The sequence below is a fragment of the Bos taurus genome, chromosome 20 (genome assembly GCF_002263795.3).
Source record: "Bos taurus isolate L1 Dominette 01449 registration number 42190680 breed Hereford chromosome 20, ARS-UCD2.0, whole genome shotgun sequence".
In the NCBI taxonomy this organism is placed as follows: Eukaryota; Metazoa; Chordata; class Mammalia; order Artiodactyla; family Bovidae; genus Bos; species Bos taurus.
Window position 1 is genome coordinate 37,896,195 of NC_037347.1, and position 19,671 is coordinate 37,915,865.

Below are 19,671 nucleotides of genomic sequence, written 5' to 3' on the forward strand. Positions count from 1 at the left end.
GTGCCTGAAGTTGAGTGAGATTTGTCCAAAGTTACCTCTTTGGAATGCAAAACACAGTTTAAAAGACTTATCCCATCAAAAAGAATACATTTGAATCAGTTCTAATGAGGTGGATGAAACTGGAACCTATTATACAGAGTGAAGTAAGCCAGAAAGAAAAACACCAATACAGTATATTAACACATATATATGGAATTTAGAAAGATGGTAACAATAACCCTGTGTACGAGACAGCAAAAGAGACACTGATGTATAGATCAGTCTTATGGACTCTGTGGGAGAGGGAGAGGGAGAGGGAGAGGGTGGGGAGATTTGGGAGAATGGCATTGAAACATGTATAATATCATGTATGAAACGAGTCGCCAGTCCAGGTTCGATGCACGATACTGGATGCTTGGGGCTGGTGCACTGGGACGACCCAGAGGGAGGGTATGGGGAGGGAGGAGGGAGGAGGGTTCAGGATGGGGAGCACGGGTATACCTGTGGCGGATTCATTTTGATGTTTGGCAAAACTAATACAATATTGTAAAGTTTAAAAATAAAATAAAATTTAAAACAAATTAAAGACTTATCCCTAGAAAAGAGTAACACACCTTGGTTGCATGTGAGAATCATTTATGGACAAATCCTAATGCATTTTTGGATCCTGATTTAATTGGTCTAGAGAGAAGAACTCTCTCATGGTAGTTTTTAATAGCACCCCAGTTGGTTCTGTTGTGTGAGTGAAGTGAAAATCATTGTCATGTCCAACGCTTTGTGACCCCATGGACTATAGAGTTCACAGAATTCTAAAGGCCAGAATACTGGAATGGGTAGCCTCTGCCTTCTCCAGGGAATCTTCCCAACCCAGGGATTGAACCTTTGGACAGAGGAGCCTGGAGGGCTACAGTCCATAGCATCACAAATGGTTGGACATGACTGAATGCTGGGTGTATGGGGAGGCATAAAATTTATCTTTTTAATTCACAGATCTTTCAGGTAGAGAGGAGCCACACTGAATGTATTCAGGGAAATGCCTTAGGAGTTCCATTCATATCTGAATTGACAAAATCCTGGATCTTAGTCCTATGCCTGATGCCTTAATGAGATGAGATATTTGTAGATCTTTGGAAAGGATGAGTGTATTTTGCATATGGAAGGATTATAAATAAGTTAGAGCCATAGGTTATTAAGGACTTCCCAGGTGAAGCTAGTGTAAAGGACCCGCCTACCAATGCAGGAGATATAAAGTGATGTGGGTTCGATCCCTGGGTCTGGAAGATCCCCTGAAAGAGGGCATGGCAACCCACTCCAGTATTCTTGCCTGGAGAAACCCTTGGACAGAGGAGCCTGGAGGGCTACAGGCCATAGCATCACAAATAGTTACATGTGACTGAAGTGACTTAGCATGCATAGGTTATTAAGATAACCACTAATTCTATGCTCTCCTTCCATCACAAGATGGAATTTATCTTCCCTTCTCTTGAATCTGGCTTGGCATTCTGACTTACTTTGTTCAACATAATGTGGCAGAAGTGATGCTAGTCTAGTTCAGTCTAGGCTAAAATTTCTTTAAGAATTGTCACACTTTGCTCTCTCAGTCTTGAGCCACCATGTCAAGCAGTCCAACTACCTTGCTGGAGAGACCATGTGGCCAGATCCTAGCAACTCCAACCGTCTCAACCAAAGTGCCAGATCTGATGGAGCCATCTTGGAATGCTGCCTTAAGACCAACGTGCTGTGAGGAAGCCCAAGTTATCATATGGAGAGGCCACATGGGAGAGAATAAAGGCATCACAGCTGACAGCCCCAGCCTAGCTGCCAACTGAATACACCCAAGACAAGGATAGAAGAACTGTTTATTCAACCTACAAAAATCATAAAAAATAATAAATCACTGCTATTTTAAACCATCAAGTCTTGGGGAAGTTTGTTTTCTAGAAATGAGAAATTGACACCATTGTGAGCTATAATTTGAACATTCTAGATATGCAGAAATATCTTCAGAGAGTCCCATCTGGAAGTTTAGTTGAACTAGCTATTTTTTTTTAACTAGCTATTTTGTATTAGCAGTTTTTTTAAAAAACTGCATCTCAGGATGACATCAACAAAAACAATTCCAGGATGCTTGAAAATAAATAAATTAGAGAGTAATGCAGCCTAAAGAAAATACCTCAATTCCACTTTTTTTTTTTTTGTAGTTATGTCTAAATGGGAAAAGTGCTAGAGAAATTTACCCAATAGATATTTATCAAGTACCTACTATGAGTGCCAAGATAACCTAAGGAGAAAAAACTTATCCCCAGTTTCTAAGGAATGACGGGGATTTAAACACCTAATATTTGCCAGTTTCACATCTCTTTCTGAACATTAGGTAGGTGTTACCTCCTCCTCTATTTTCTGGAAGAGATTAAGTAGGATTGATGTTAATTCTTTATTAAATATTTGGTATTGTTCTCCAGTGAAACTGTGTGGATCTGGAAATTTTTTATATTGTTGTTGGAGTTTTAAAATTATTAATTTCATTTCCTTAGTTGTTAAAGGGCTGTTCAAGTTATGTCTTTCATGTTGCGTAAGTTGTGGTAATTTGTGCTTTTCAAAGAATTGGTGAATTTTATCTATGGTGTCAACTTTGTGTGTGGAATTGTTTGTAGTCTCTTATCCTTTTGAAATCTGCAGGATCTGTAGTATATCTCCTACTTCATTTTGGTATCCGTAATTTGCCTCCTCTTTCTCTTCGTTAGTCTTGAGTTTGCCAATTTTATTGATCTTTTTGAGGAACCAACTTCTTGATTTATTGAATTTTCTCTATTTTTTTCTGTTTTCCATTTTATTGATTATTGTTTTTTGTTGCTTCCTTCCTTCTGTTTGATTTGGTATCATTTTGCCCTTATTTTTCTAGTTTCTTGATGCTTTTTATTCTATAGGAAAATACTACTTGAGGTTATCTTATGTGTTTGTGTTTCACTAAGTATAGTATATATATTGGATATGATGAGCTAATCATTATATACTTTCATGTAACTCATAAATATGCTTTCCCCATGTTCATGTGAAGCCTCAGAGCATATCTGAAAACAGTGGCAAAACTCACAAAATGTGTGGATATTAAAAAAAAAAGTCATCAAACCATTAGTACTGGCTGATACAGTATATCCCTAGTGTTCTTAGACAGGCCAATCAAGATGACATACTGGTAACAGAAGCAGATTACCAGTGTTTTTTCCTGTTGCTCTAAAATTTTCCCCTAAGCAAAAACCAAGCAGTGGAAAATCCCCAGCATAAGGTTCACAGAGGAAGTGAAGTAAATAGGGGCCGGTCATTTGATTTGTCTTTCAATGGTGTGTTTCCATGAATAGAGTCCTCAGAACACAAAAGAATCTGAGTGTGTAAGGCTCAGGTTAGCAGCCAAGCTACAGAAAAGACAAAATATGGTTCAAAAGGGATGCTTGGTGTACTTTCTTTTATTTGTACTGGTGTTCATTTGAAAGTACTTGGTATACTTTTGAGAGAAACAACAAACCGCTCAACTGAATTTAAAATCCTACAATTATTTTTAGAGAGGTACAGACCTTGGATACCAACAAAGGTCCATCTAGATGCCAACAAACTAGATGCCAACAAGGGTCCGTCTAGTCAAGGCTGTGGTTTTTCCAGTGGTCATGTACGGATGTGAAAGTTGGACTATAAAGAAAGCTGAGTGCCGAAGAATTGATGCTTGTGAACTGTGGTGTTGGAGAAGACTCTTGAGAGTCCCTTGGACTGCAAAGAGATTCAACCAGTCCATCCTAAAGGAGATCAGTCCTGAATATTCACTGGAAGGACTGAGGCTGAAGGTGAGACTCCAATACTTTGGCCACCTGATGCAAAGAACTGACTCATTTGAAAAGACCCTGATGCTGGGAGAGATTGAAGGTGGGAGGAGAAGGGGATGACAGATGATGAAATGGCTGGATGGCATCATTGACTCAATGGACATGAGTTTGAGCAAACTCTGGGAGCTGGTGATGGACAGGGAAGCCTGGAGTGCTGCAGTCCATAGGGTCGCAAAGAGTCAGACATGACTGAGGGACTGAACTGAACTGAACAGACCTTGAGAGAAAACAGGGACCCAGAGAGATTAAGTGATTTGCCCAAAGTCGCTCAGCCACTTCCCAGCAGAGCCTGAGCTCAGATGGCTCAACCCTGCTCCACTAATTCTTCAACAAGTATTTGTCGATGGCCTACAATACCTCAGGAACTGTTTTAGGTGCTTAGGTATAAAAGGCAAAAATCCTTGACCCCATAAAGCTGGCAGAGGGAGAGAGAGATAATAGATAATGAATTAACAAAGTGAATCACCAAGTATATTAGGTGGTGATAAGAGCTATAAAAAAAGTGGGGCAGAGCAAGGGTATTTGGGAGTGCCCATGGGGTGATGACAGTTCAATTCTAAATAGTGTGGTAGGGGCAGGCTTCATTGAAAAGACATGAAGGAGGCAAGAAGTTAGGCACAGGCACGACTGTGTAGGGGAGAGCATTTCTGCAGAGTGAGAGCCAGTGCAAAGGCCCTAAGGCAGGACAGGGCCTAGAACCATTTCTGAGACATGCTGGTCATATTTGAGAGTCATCTATTACACTATCTGCAACCCAGCCTCTAATAATTACAGAGCTATAGGTGCTAGAGTTTGGAGGACTTGAAAAATTGTGCAGTCCAACTTCCCAGCCATAGCAGGAACATTCAGGATGGTGGCCCTGATCCCTGCATGTCCAGGCTGCAAATGGATCCCTCCAGTCAAGGAGATCAATGGCTTACAAAGAGGCTCATGCAATTTTTTTTTCCCACCACCAATGGTTAGAAAGTCTTGTGCTGAGTTGAAGTGTGCCTCCCTTTGGCTTTACCCTGTGATTACACTTCCATTCCTTGGTGTAACACAAACCCTTCCCACCCCTCTGCCATGACAGTCATTCTTTTGTCTTCTTTCCTTCAATTGTCTATTCTTTCTGGAGAGTTTTGAAGTTTTTCTCTAGAGCACTGCTTTCTAAACATTTTTCATTACTTATCCTTATCAGTAAAAATAATGGTGAACATTTATTCCACATATATGGCTATTAACTTCTTCACCTAGTTAACTGCTATTCCTCTCAAAGACCCCCTTCTCTCCACTTCAACTAAGGCACATTATCCTGTTTTTTGTTTTTGTTTTGATAAGAGAAGGTAGATTGCTGAGGTTAGCAGAAATCCTTCTTTCAACCAATGAATGTTATTTCTTTGGCCAAGGACATCTCTGAGGCAGTCTGGCACAGACACAAGAATGTGGGCTCTGAAGTCAGATGAACTGGGTTCAAAGCCATTTAATAGCTGGGTGGCCTTGAACAAGATACTTCATCCTCTCAACCTGTGGGGCAAAATGAGAAAAATAACTTCATCCTAGAGGACCACTGGGGCCATTAGAGACTACACACCTATGCTCAATAAATGGTAGTTGCTGGAATATTTTTTATCTAGAGAGTAACTTATCTTTCATCTATACTCCAGCTCTACTGCTAAAAAGGCTCACAGTACACAGTCCTAAGAGAAAAGTTGATTTATATTTTAAAAGGCCCTGAACTCTTTCTCCTGGGCTCTTCATGCACTGGCTGACCTTAAGGAAAGGAAAATCAAACCACCTGTCCCAAGTAGATTATCTGTCATGAGAAACACATAAAGCCAACCAGTAAGTATCCATGAGTACTGGTTACTTGGTGCAAGAGTTCTAGAATAAGGAGTCAAAAATTAATGAAAAAGAAAAAGTCTCATAGTGTCAAAATGCTGGAAAGCAAACTGCCCTATTCCTAGCACATGCTAGGAATTTCGTAGGAGAAAATGCAGGCAGCACGACTGGCCATGCCCAAACACAGACAATGGGCCAGAAGCATGAGGCATCAGCCCAGACACCCAGAGCAATGCCCTGCACATGTGGAAGGTCTATCAGCTGTCCCTGCTGCCTTTCAGAAACTCAGATGTGAAGTCTATTGAGCCACTTTAAAAGATAGTCACTTAGCAGTGATGATAAAATGAAAGATGATGCATCTGCAAAGAACAGATGTAAGTATTAATACTATTTCCTGGTACTACCAGTATTCTGGACACTATGCATATAATATTATCTCTCCTGAAAATATCCCATACAGCTGTGGTTAAATTGTCCCTCTAAAAAGCAGAAGTTAGGAATCTTAACACAGAATTACTAATGATTACTCCATCCTCTTCTCTTTTTCTAACTGCCCTCCAACCATTTCTCCACTGGGAAGGTTTCAAAGTCAATAGAACAGGTCTGAATTCAGGCAGGATTCAATCAACCTATATAAAATTGTGTGGCATTAACAGACATGGCAAACACTTGCCATGTCTAAGTATCACCTTTGAAAGATAAATGCTAGATTTAAAAGCATATTCATCCTAGAGTTTTCTATGTGCTGTGTGAATTGGAAATTCACAAAGCAGTGATGTGCAAACATGAATCTCGTTGTATTTTCACATCTCTGTGTGTATTCCTTTGATAAGCCCCCATATTTTCCTGCAGCAAGAAAACTAAATCAAAATAGTTCAGATCAATCCTGTAACTTTTTAAGTTTCTTTTAACTAAAACATATTCTGTCTCCAGGGATTTGTATTCAGTCAAATCCAAGGATTATTAGTACTGTTATTGATGTTCATCTAGTGCCATTCTGTCTCAAGTCTTTTACTCACCACTTCCTTATGTCTGAACTTTAAACTTCCATAGTCCTCCTCCTGACAATTCCTGGCAGCCTTGGCCTCAGAGAGGTAAGGGTGAGACCTCAGGGCATCTGGCTGAATGTTGGTGATGGGAGGTGGTTCTGCATCCGGTTGTGGTCCCTCCTTAGCTGAGTTCTGCTGCTTGTATATCATACACACACACACACACACACACACACACACAGTATATATTCATTGTATATATACAATGGAATACTACTCAGCCATAAAAAAGAATGAAATCATGCTGTTTGCAGCAACATGGAAGGATCTAGAGATTATAATACAAATGAAGTAAGTCAGACAGAGAAAGACAAACATCATGTGATATCACTTATATGTAGGATCTAAAATATGATACAAATAAACTCATTTACAAAACAAAAACAGACTCACAGACATAGAAAACAAACTATGGTTACCAAAAGGGAAAGGGGGTGGGAAAGGGATAAATTAGGAGTTTGGGATTAATAGACACAAGCTACTATATATAAAACAGATAAACAACAAGGCCATACTATATAGCATAGGAAACTATATTCAATATCCTGTAATAAGCCATAAAGAAAGACTATAAAAAAGAATATACATATACATACACATATATGTATAATGAAATTACTTTGCTGTATACCAGAAACTAACACAACATTGTAAATCAGCTATGCTGCTGCTGCTGCTGCTAAGTCGCTTCAATCATGTCCGACTCTGTGCGACCCCATAGACGGCAGCCCACCAGGCTCCCCCGTCCCTGGGATTCTCCAGGCAAGAACACGAGTGGGTTGCCATTTCCTTCTCCAATGCATGAAAGTGAAAAGTGAAAGGGAAGTCACTCAGTCATGTCCGACCCTCAGCGACCCCATGGACTCCAGCCTTCCTGGCTCCTCCATCCATGGGATTTTCCAGGCAAGAATACTGGAGTGCGGGTGCCATTGCCTTCTCCGAAACCAGCTATACTTCAATTAAAAAAAGTTTAAAAATGAACTATTTGGCAATACATCTAAAGAATCATGAAACATTTGTACCATTTGACATAATAATCAAAATTTCAAGAAAAGAACAGGCTAGAATCTAAAGGTATTCATTATAGAACTATGAAAAATGGAAAGCAACCTGACAGGTAATAAGGTAAATTATGCATGAGAAATTACCAGTTTCATGATGCAGTCATTAAAAGTGATGATAGCAAAAATTAAGTAGCAACCTAAAAACGTACTATCTCCCCAGAACATAAATTGTGTTTCTGCTATGACTACAACTAAGTTAAAATTAGGTATGTATTCCAGCATGAACTGGAAAAATAATTTATTTTATTTTAAGATGGTAGAATCTGAAGCATTTTAAAAATGTCATTTCTTCATTTATTTCGAAAAGCACGATACAGGCAGTGGCTTTGTGGTATTGACTATGACACAGGGTGAAAAATATATTTTATATCCTCTACTAGTGTGTGTCTGTACACACACACTGGTATGTAAATTGTATTTCATTATAGTTTTATTATAAGCTTCCCTGGTGGCTCAGTGGTAAAGAACCTGCCTGTGATGCAAGAGTCCCAGGAGACATGGGTATGCTCCCTGGGTTGGGAAGATCCCCTGGAGAAGGGCATGGCAACCCACTCCAGTATGCTTGCCTGGAGAATCTCATGGACAGAGGAGCCTGATGACTTACAGTCCACAGGGTCACAAAGAGTTGGACACAGCTGAAGTAACTTAGCACTCATGCATAACATGCTGATATATTCATATAACAAATATATATACACATATATATGTATTTTTTTCTAAAATGATAGTAACCACATCTGAAAAATAATGGTACTTGTGGTAAAGAACCCATCTGCCAATGCAGGAGACATAAGAAAAAAGGGTTCGATCCCTGGGTCAGGAAGATCCCCCTTGGAGGGGGCATGGCAACCCACTCCAGTATTCTTGCCTGGAGAATCCCATGCACAGAGAAGCCTGGTGGACTACAGTCTACAGGGTCGCACAGAGTTGGACATGACTGAAGCAACTTAGCACACACAGCACAAAAAGAAAGGATTATTCATATCCTCACCATCCTAATTCAACAAGGAGCAAGAAATCTAAGGATTTCTTTTGTATGCTTTGAGTTTCTTCTCAGTAAATAAAAATTTAAAAATTTTACCTGAGTCATTCATTAAAAAAATAATTAAAACAAAAATTATCTAGTTTCCATTGTTTTGATATTCGTGTTTGCTTTAAAATCATCAGTTTAGAAATATCTTCCAAGAGGTTATCTAATCTTTCCCACACATACAGAAAATATGGTACTTAATCCATCTGAAATATGTTCACCTGCTCCTATATTTAGTTATTTCCAAGAAAGGGAAAGACATGATTTACTTCTATCAGTTATTGCTTCTGTGTCTGCCTATCTCTTCCCTGACAATGGTTGCCTTTTTCCCTGCCATATTTGGGGAAAGGGAAGTGTGTTTCCAAGTCTACATCTAAGTAAGCCTGTGCAGCCTTCTCCATTGCTCCTAGGGTCGTCTTGGGCTCTATTCACTCCACTATTGGTCATGGCCAAGAATTCTGGGATGCAATGCCAACTGATTGTACTAGGGGGTGGGGTGTCAGGTGGAGGAGGCTACAATTCCCTTATGATTATGCAGTAGAATTTTACTGGATGTTCATGAGTTTAAGAGAAAAAGAAAAAGAAGAGAAATTTCAGTCAGCCCCAAACAGGAAGCAATATTAGACATTACTCTTACAAGTTCAATGTCTTCATTATCCCTGGTAGTTTCCCAAGCCAGGCCTGCCGCTATGCTGCTAGGAGCTGCTTCTCCTTTTTTTCTCTTCCTAGATGTCAGCTTAACATCCCAAGCTGCTTCTACTTTTTAGTTCAAAGCAATTAATGCATTTAACAACACAGGGTTTCTTCACTGGGGACAGTTTTGCCTCCCCTGCCTCAGGGGACATTTGTCAATATTGGGAGACTTTTGATTGTCATGACTTAGCAGGGAGTAATTCTCCTGGCATCTAATGGGTAGAGGCCGTGTGCTGGGTTAGATCGCTTCTGTCAAGTCCAACTCTTCGCGATCCTATAGACTGTTAGCCTGACAGGTTCCTCTGTCTGTGGGATTCTCCAGGCAAGAATACTGGAGTGGGTTGCCATTCCCTTCTCCAGGGGATCTTCCCGACCCAGGGATTGAACCTGCCTCTCTTACATCTCCTGTGCTGGCAGGCAGGTCCTTTACCACTAGCACCACTTGGGAAGCCTGCTTCCCAGGTGACCATGGAGGCTGCTAAATATCTTACACTGTATAGGACAAGTTCCCATAACAAAGAACCACCCAGCCTAAAATGTCAGCACCGTAAATGCTGAGAAACCCTCATCTAACTCCAAACCAAGCCAGCCAAACCAGGATCAGGGAATCTGCAAATCCAGATTCTGATTAAGCTGTTCTGCCAAGCAATGGGCCAATTACATCAAGACTTCACCCCTAGCAATATAAAGAATCTACAAACATTTCTTTAGCATATCTTTATTTGATTTTTGAGCAGTTATAATACCCATGAATTTTTTTACAGTAAAAGATCAGTAGAAACATTTTTACTTTTCCTGTTCAGAAAAAGTCCTTTAAGGTTGGGGATATTTTATTGCAGTTACAATTGTGACTAAACTGCTTTTCTTTGGGGTAAGTATCAATACTCCTTTTTCTGAAGCCTTATTAAAAGAGATGCTGAATTGAGCATCTATTGGTTGCAGAAAACCACAGCCCCTGCCCATGGCTGGGTGACTCCACAGATGCAGAAGTCAGGAAATTAGTACTGTGGTTAAAATTGCTTATTTTTATAGTTTATTTCACTTGGGTATTGTGCACATCTCATCATGATGCTTGCCCTATTGTATCATAATTTCCTAGTTACCTATTTGATTTCAACATTCCATCGCCACACTTCTCAACGCTAAGTCCTTAAAGGCATCTTCAATCCCAGTACAGTGCTGGGCCCATAGAAGACCCTCAACAATTGTTTGCTGAATAAATACATGAGTAATTGCTCAGTAGAATCAGGTAGAAATGAAATAACAAAGTCTAAGTTTAGGTATGAGAGCTTCCCAGGTGGCTCAATGGTAAAGAATCTGCCTGCCAATGCAGGAGACACAGGTTCAATCCCTAGGTTGGGATGATCCCCTGGAGAAGGGAATGGCAACTCACTCCAGTATTCTTGTCTGGGAAATCCCATGGACAGAGGAGCCTGTTGGCTTACAGTCCTTGGGGTCACAAAAGAGTTGGACACAATTTAGTGACCAAGCATCAATAAGAAGTTTAGGTATGAAGAAGGACTTGAATTAATTATGCATATGTGGAAAAGATACATCCTTAAAGTTCCAATCACATGAATGCAAACTTTCACAATACTAATTCTTTTAAAGAGTGACTTTTTTAAAGCAATTTCTTTAAATCTACTTCCTCTGGTCCCATTTACTCAGAGAAACAAAATGGCAAGTCTAAAAAATAATGTATGTAAACATACAAATGTATTTTAACTGTTTTCTGGGACCTATAAGGATCTGAAACTGGAGTACGTATCTGAAATGAATAGGGAGATCCCAACTCTAGAGATTTTGAACTATATGATATGAGGCCTAGGAAATTGGCTTTTTAAAGAAATACAGCTTGTGATTCTGGTCTAGTTCATTTGGAGTCTCATCCTGAGAGACATTCTTTGTAACAATAGCTCATAAACTGAGGTATGCCTTGGAACTATGTTCTCAGACCTCAGCCGAGTGCCATTTACTCTCATTTACTATAAAAATGACTTTTAGCAGAAGCATGGCTGGAATTCCTTACATCTTGTCCATCTATGGTCACGTTGGTCAATTGGTCATGTTCTGAACCGGAGAAGGCATAACTCCAACCACGGTTAATTTAAGTGGTTCAGCTCAAAGAACAGGGGAACACTGAGAGGCAGAGTTCATTAAATTATGATGTGAAGGCAGATGCAGACTTCCTAAAGGAGAATTCTAAGTGCCTGTGAGGACTTAGAAATTAAAAGACGCTTGCTCGTTGGAAGTTAAGTTACGACCAACATAGACAGCATATTAAAAAGCAGAGACATTACTTTGCTAACAAAGGTCCGTGTAGTCAAAGCTATGGTTTTTCCAGTAGTCATGTATGGATGTGAGAGTTGGACCATGAAGAAAGCTGAGCACTGAAGAATTGATGCTTTTGAACTGTGGTGTTGGAGAAGACTCTTGAGAGACCCTTGGACTGCAAGGAGATCAAACCAATCAATCCTAAAGGGAATCAGTTCTGAATAGTCATTGGAAGAACTGATGCTGAAGATGAAACTCCAATACTTTGGCCACCTGATGCGAAGAGGGGACTCATTTGAAAAGACCCTGAAGCTGGGAAAGATTGAAGGCAGGAGGAGAAGGGGACGACAGAGGATGAGATGGTTGGGTGGTATCACTGACTCAATTGACATGAGTTTGCGTAAACTCTGGGAGTTGGTGATGGACATGGAGGCCTGGTGTGCTGCAGTCCATGGGGTCACAAAGAGGTGGATATGACAGAGTGACTGAATTGTGAGGGCTTTATAGCTAGGTTGCTGTCACTGTTTATTAATTTCATGTGCACACTCAGTCATGTCCACCTCTTTGTGACCCCATGGATTGTAGCCCACCAGGATCCCCAGTCCATGGAATTTTCCAGGCAAGAATACTGGAGTGGGTTGCCATTCCTTCTCCATGAGATCGTCCTGTCCCAGGGATTAAACATGTGTCTCCTGCATTACAGGCAGATTCTTTACTGCTGAGCCAGCAAGAGGAGCCCTTTATTAATTTTAGCTCATTTTATTTCAAACCACAGTTTTTACTTGGGCTTAATAAACTGTGTTATTCTTATTATGTTCAAAAGTCATCAGTAGGCTTAATAAAATGAAATGAATAGGGAAATGACGAATAAAAAAAGAGAGAGAAGTTGTACTTCAGTTAAGTAGGCAAGGGCGGGTAGAAAGAAATGAAGCTAAAACACATGAGTCTTTTTAGAAGAGTCTGAGAGGAGGAGCCCAGATGGTCCATGTCATGGTCAAACCTCAGGAACAGAAACAGCACTGAGGATGTGGGACACCAGCCTAAGTCCAATTCATCCAGAGTTTACTTGCCTGATTCCCAAGAGCCCTGGATCTTTCCACTTTACAAGGCTCCCCAAGATAGGAAACGAACGGTCAAGGATCACTTTCTAACCTCCAATTCCTTACTTCCATTTCCACTGCACAGTCTGCCTCCAGCATAGCGCTAAAGAACAGGGACTTTGTTTGCTCACTCCTGTCCTCAGTTTTTAAATTGCCCAGAGATGTAGTTCTTGATGTTTTGAATGAAAGAACAAACACCAAGTCCAACATCTCAGGGTCTCACAGGCAGGAAGAAAAATGTTGTTCCAAGCACCAGGCAGTTCTAAGAGGGACAGCTGGAAAAATAGTACAAATATCATGGTCTTCCAATTAGCTTTATTATTTTTATTTCTGGTAAAAACACTCTTAATGTGATAAAAACTGAATTCTGGTAACCACTGATAAATTTCTGTATAAGTTTAAAGGAACAGAAGTTGTGATATATGTTAAGAACAAAGGAAGCTTGCAAATGGCTCATTAGAATGCTGTCATATCTTTGATTCTGGACAAAGGAAACATCAAAATAATAATATAAACTTCATAAAACAAAAAACCGTAAAGTCACGATTCATCCAAATACTTCATCTTCAGAGATTATTTATAACTGAGTATGTTGATATTACTTCTCCTAGGATGGTTTTTTTTAGAGACTTCTTTGAGAAGGTGTGAGAGAAACTTTCTGAAGTAAAATGAGGATTTATTTGGTCAAAAATATTAATAAGGCCTTCAAGCCATTTGTGTAGTCCCCTTCCTTAGGCATTAAAACTTAGTTAATTTTTAAATTAAAAAAATTGTCATGTACATCTGTATTTCTCGGTTCTGGTCAGCAGTAAAAAAAAGATGAAGAAAAAGGTGTGGTCACATCCCAAGCAGAGGATGCTGGGTATTTTAAGCTATGTAAAGTTGATATTCTTGCACTATTTCACAGTTTATTACTCAGGATCCAATTCATTGTGTTTGCAGATAATGCAACAGCAGCAAAACTGGCATATTATACAGGCTTGTGCTTAATCCTAATAAAATAAGACAAAGGCAAAAATTATGCTTATTTTTCCAGGAGAAAAAAACATCTGGAGAAAGTATACTTAAAGGCATAATGAAAAAAGTATTAATTAAAACTGTTTGGTTATCAAAATTTAACTATTTAGTATTAACTAAAACTGGTAGCATTCAGGTCTGAATTGGTACATGCATGTATGCTTAGTCACTCAGTCGTGTCCAACTCTTTGCAATCCTATGGACTGTAGCCCGCCAGGCTCCTCTGTCCATGGGGATTCTCCAGACAAGATACTGGAGTGGGTTGCCATGCCCTTCTCCAGGGGATCTTCCCGATTCAGGAATCAAACCCATGACTCCTGTGTCTCCTGCATTGCAGGCAGATTCTTTACTTACTGAGCCATCAGGGAAGCCCTTCAAACAGTACACGGGGTGCTTTTTAGGATGGCACAAAGGGCTTAATATTTTAAAACATATTCTTTCCAGTAGAATTGACAGTGTAGAGTCCTTCATGGGTTTGTGATTGTCTTGTCATATGAACTAGCCAAAAGTTAAAAGTTGTCCTATGTTCTGCTTCCAAAACTCTTTACATTTCCATATCTTCTTTTGGGAGCATTGGTAGCTCAGCTGGTAAAGAATCTGCCCACAATATGGGACACCTGGGTTCTATCCCTGGGTTGGAAAGATGGAGACCTGGATTCCATCCCTGGGTTGGGATGATCCCCTGCAGAAGAGAAAGACTACCCACTCCAGTATTCTTGCCTGGAGAGTTCCATGGACTGTATAGTCCATGGGGTTGCAAAGAGTCAGACACAACTGAGCAACTTTCACTTCACTTCACTTCTTTACCCAATAATGATTCAATTCTGAGTCCAATAGCTTGCTATTCCTACATACTGCTTCTGAGATACACAAGCATGATCTGTGTGAAACTCTAGAAGCTTCATCAATAAAACAGTTGATGGAAGTCTTAAAAAGTCCTTGAGTCACTGAAAAGCACAAGAGAAACAAGACCCTCTAGACCACTTAGTCCATTAATTGAAGATTACAACTTATCATGGATGCCCTAAGCAGTCATCAGTTCTGGCTAGACAATTAGATTTTTGACTTCTTTGTTTATACTGTATGGGGACTTGATATGTATATTTAGATTGCCTTAGGGTTTTTATCATCATAAAATAATACAAAGAATGCAAAGAATGGGTGATTATGCCAAACATTCTCAGTAAAGATCTACCCTTGAAGTTGTTGATTTTTGGCTTTTGGACTATGTTTCACTATCTTGAGGATTTCTTAGCTATATTGAACACATTTTCACCCCTGTCACGAGAACATAAGAGAGTAACAGTGAGAGAGAGAAGACCAGCTCAACAAGGACATTTATCTCATTTCTAGACTCAGAAGGCAATTTGGAAGACCGAATTTAAATGTCAAGAAAGTGCAATTTTAAGCTATTTCTCATTGGCTTAAGAAGATAAGATTTAAATATTTTTAATTTGAATTTTCTACAAGTCTAGTGATCTCTACAAGTGTTAGTCGCTCAGTTGTCTCTGACTTTGCAACCCTGTGGACTGTAGCCCACCAGGCTCCTCTGTCCATGGGATTTTTCAGGCAATAACACTGGAGTGGGTTGCCATTCCCTTCTCCAGGGGAATCTCCCTAACCCAGGTATTAAACCCGGGTCCCCTACATTGCAGGTCGATTCTTTACCATCTGAGCCACCAGGGTGATTTCTAAATGTGTGTGTGTTTCTTTTTTTTTTTTCCAAATAACTGTGTAGATTTCAGTGTTTCAGCTGCTGGATTCCTGCATCTAAATATTGACTAGTTCACAGTCTTGCATACTGTCTCTCTCTAATCTCATTTCTTAATCACAACTTGAAAGTAAGGAAATGGGACAAAAACTAGGCAGCAATTGCTGAAATAGATTTTTAATTATAGTCTTTTGCTTAACTTTTGTTTTAGTGCTCCAACTTCTAAATAATCTGATGGTCTGGGAAATAGGAAGGGAGTGAAAAAATTTTCATTTCAAATCTCTCTTTTCATTTCAAGGTCTGTGAGATTAAAAACTTGGCTGCAGGTTACTGGTGTATGTAAAGACTTGAGTCTATGCCAAGGCAACTTAGAATGCAGTACGTGCTGGAATGTTTGAAATTTATTTCTATGTATAACATATGATGATTCCAGCCTTCTCTATATTTTCCACTTCCGCATGGATGCTTACTCCTTGGAAGGAAAGTTATGACCAACCTAGATAGCATATTCAAAAGCAGAAGCATTACTTTGCCAATAAAATTCCATCTAGTCAAGGCTATGGTTTTTCCAGTGGTCATGTATGGATGTGAGAGTTGGACTGTGAAGAAAGCTGAGCACCGATGAATTGATGCTTTTGAACTGTGGTGTTGGAGAAGACTCTTGAGAGTCCCTTGGACTGCAAGGAGATCCAACCAGTCCATTCTGAAGGAGAACAGCCCTGGGATTTCTTTAGAAGGAATGATGCTAAAGCTGAAACTCCAGTACTTTGGCCACCTCATGTGAAGAGTTGACTCATTGAAAAAGACTCTGATGCTGGGAGGGATTGGGGTCAGGAGGAGAAGGGGACAACAGAGGATGAGATGGCTGGATGGCATCACTGACTGGATGGACGTGAGTCTGAGTGAACTCCGGGAGTTGGTGATGGACAGGGAGGCCTGGCGTGCTGCGATTCATGGGGTCGCAAAGAGTCGGACACGACTGAGCAACTGAACTGAATTGAATGGATGACTGACATCTTTCCTTCCCCAGCTCTCAGGAGATGACCTTTATGTTTTCATGAATAGGTAGTAAAAGCATTGTGAAAACACAGGGAGCCCAGCCTGGTGCTCTGTGATGACCTAGGGTGGGGGGAGGGAATGGAGGTGGGAGGGAATGGAAGTGGGAGGGAGGCTACAGAAGGAGGGGATATATATATATATAAGTTATGGCTGTGTGGCAAAAACCAAGACAACACTGTAAAACAATTACACTCCAATTAAAGAAAAAAAGCATGATATGCAGTCCATCTGTTGTCCTCTACTCCTAAAAAAATTTTTTTTGCATCAGGTTATGAAGTAGCTAAGAGCATAAGACACTGTTGAGTATATCTTAAGATCCAACTCATTCTATCAGTATTCTGCGTATCTCTTTGCTACTGACTTGGCTGAGTTTTATTGTAGTGAGTAATTATCTATTTGTTTATTTAGTTTTAGTCCCAATTCTTGTTTTATATATGTATATATATATATGTCTTTTATAGCCACAGTGGTTTGGAAACCAAGGTAGAATTTATCTCATAGAAATTCTGGTTATAAATTTTGTTTTTATAATTTATAAATTTGCAAATTATGTCTTTTCCTAAGGATATTTTTATTTTTATTTTATTTTTTAATTTTATTTTATTTTTAAACTTTACAATATTGTATTAGTTTTGCCAAATATCGAAATGAATCCGCCACAGGTATACCCACGTTCCCCATCCTGAACCCTCCTCCCTCCTCCCTCCCCTACCCTCCCTCTGGGTCGTCCCAGCGCACCAGCCCCAAGCATCCAGTATCGTGCATCAAACCTGGACTGGCGACTCGTTTCATACATGATATTATACATGTTTCAATGCTATTCTCCCAAATCTCCCCACCCTCTCCCTCTCCCACAGAGTCCATAAGACTGATCTATACATCTGTGTCTCTTTTGCAGTCTCGTACACAGGGTTATTGTTACCATCTTTCTAAATTCCATATATACGCGTTAGTATACTGTGTTGGTGTTTTTCTTTCTGGCTTACTTCACTCTGTATAATAGGTTCCAGTTTCATCCATCTCATTAGAACTGATTCAAATATATTCTTTTTAATGGCTGAGTAATACTCCATTGTGTATATGTACCACAGCTTTCTTATCCATTCATCTGCTGATGGGCATCTAGGTTGCTTCCATGTCCTGGCTATTATAAACAGTGCTGCAATGAACATTGGGGTACACGTGTCTCTTTCCCTTCTGGTTTCCTCAGTGTGTATGCCCAGCAGTGGGATTGCTGGATCATAAGGCAGTTCTATTTCCAGTTTTTTAAGGAATCTCCACACTGTTCTCCATAGTGGCTGTACTAGTTTGCATTCCCACCAACAGTGTAAGAGGGTTCCCTTTTCTCCACACCCTCTCCAGCATTTATTGCTTGCAGACTTTTGGATCGCAGCCATTCTGACTGGTGTGAAATGGTACCTCATAGTGGTTTTGATTTGCATTTCTCTGATAATGAGTGATGTTGAGCATCTTTTCATGTGTTTGTTAGCCATCTGTATGTCTTCTTTGGAGAACTGTCTGTTTAGTTCTTTGGCCCATTTTTTGATTGGGTCATTTATTTTTCTGGAATTGAGCTGTAGGAGTTGCTTGTATATTTTTGAGATTAATTCTTTGTCAGTTGCTTCATTTGCTATTATTTTCTCCCATTCTGAAGGCTGTCTTTTCACCTTGCTTATAGTTTCCTTTGTTGTGCAGAAGCTTTTAAGTTTAATTAGGTCCCATTTGTTTATTTTTCTTTCTATTTCCAATATTCTGGGAGGTGGGTCATAGAAGATCCTGTTGTGATGTATGTCGGAGAGTGTTTTGCCTATGTTCTTCTCTAGGAGTTTTATAGTTTCTGGTCTTACGTTTAGATCTTTAATCCATTTTGAGTTTATTTTTGTGTATGGTGTTAGAAAGTGTTCTAGTTTCATTCTTTTACAAGTGGTTGACCAGATTTCCCAAAACCACTTGTTAAAGAGATTGTCTTTAATCCGTTGTATATTCTTGCCTCCTTTGTCAAAGATAAGGTGTCCATAGGTGCGTGGATTTATCTCTGGGCTTTCTATTTTGTTCCATTGATCTATATTTCTGTCTTTGTGCCAGTACCATACTGTCTTGATGACTGTGGCTTTGTAGTAGAGCCTGAAGTCAGGCAGCTTGATTCCTCCAGTTCCATTCTTCGTTCTCAAGATTGCTTTGGCTATTCGAAGTTTTTTGTATTTCCATACAAATTGTGAAATTATTTGTTCTAGCTCTGTGAAGAATACCGTTGGTAGCTTGATGGGGATTGCATTGAATCTATAAATTGCTTTGGGTAGTATACTCATTTTCACTATATTGATTCTTCCAATTCATGAACATGGTATATTTCTCCATCTATTAGTGTCCTCTTTGATTTCTTTCACCAGTGTTTTATAGTTTTCTATATATAGGTCTTTAGTTTCTTTAGGTAGATATATTCCTAAGTATTTTATTCTTTTCATTGCAATGGTGAATGGAATTGTTTCCTTAATTTCTCTTTCTATTTTCTCATTATTAGTGTATAGGAATGCAAGGGATTTCTGTGTGTTGATTTTATATCCTGCAAATTTACTATATTCATTGATTAGTTCTAGTAATTTTCTGGTGGAGTCTTTAGGGTTTTCTATGTAGAGGATCATGTCATCTGCAAACAGTGAGAGTTTTACTTCTTCTTTTTCAATTTGGATTCCTTTTATTTCTTTTTCTGCTCTGATTGCTGTGGCCAAAACTTCCAAAACTATGTTAAATAGTAATGGTGAAAGTGGGCACCCTTGTCTTGTTCCTGACTTTAGAGGAAATGCTTTCAATTTTTCACCATTGAGGATAATGTTTGCTGTGGGTTTGTCATATATAGCTTTTATTATGTTGAGGTATGTTCCTTCTATTCCTGCTTTCTGGAGAGTTTTTATCATAAATGGATGTTGAATTTTGTCAAAGGCTTTCTCTGCATCTATTGAGATAATCATATGGTTTTTATTTTTCATTTGTTAATGTGGTGT

The 19,671-nt window shown here is 39.5% G+C and overlaps 1 long non-coding RNA gene across 1 annotated transcript; it reads left to right on the plus strand.

Annotated features, from left to right (window-relative positions):
* Positions 1-311: 311 nt before the first annotated feature.
* LOC132343186 (uncharacterized) lies at positions 312-1,892 on the plus strand. Its single transcript, XR_009491892.1, has 2 exons — positions 312-907; positions 1,581-1,892. It is a non-coding gene; the product is annotated as an uncharacterized lncRNA (long non-coding RNA).
* Positions 1,893-19,671: the final 17,779 nt, after the last annotated feature.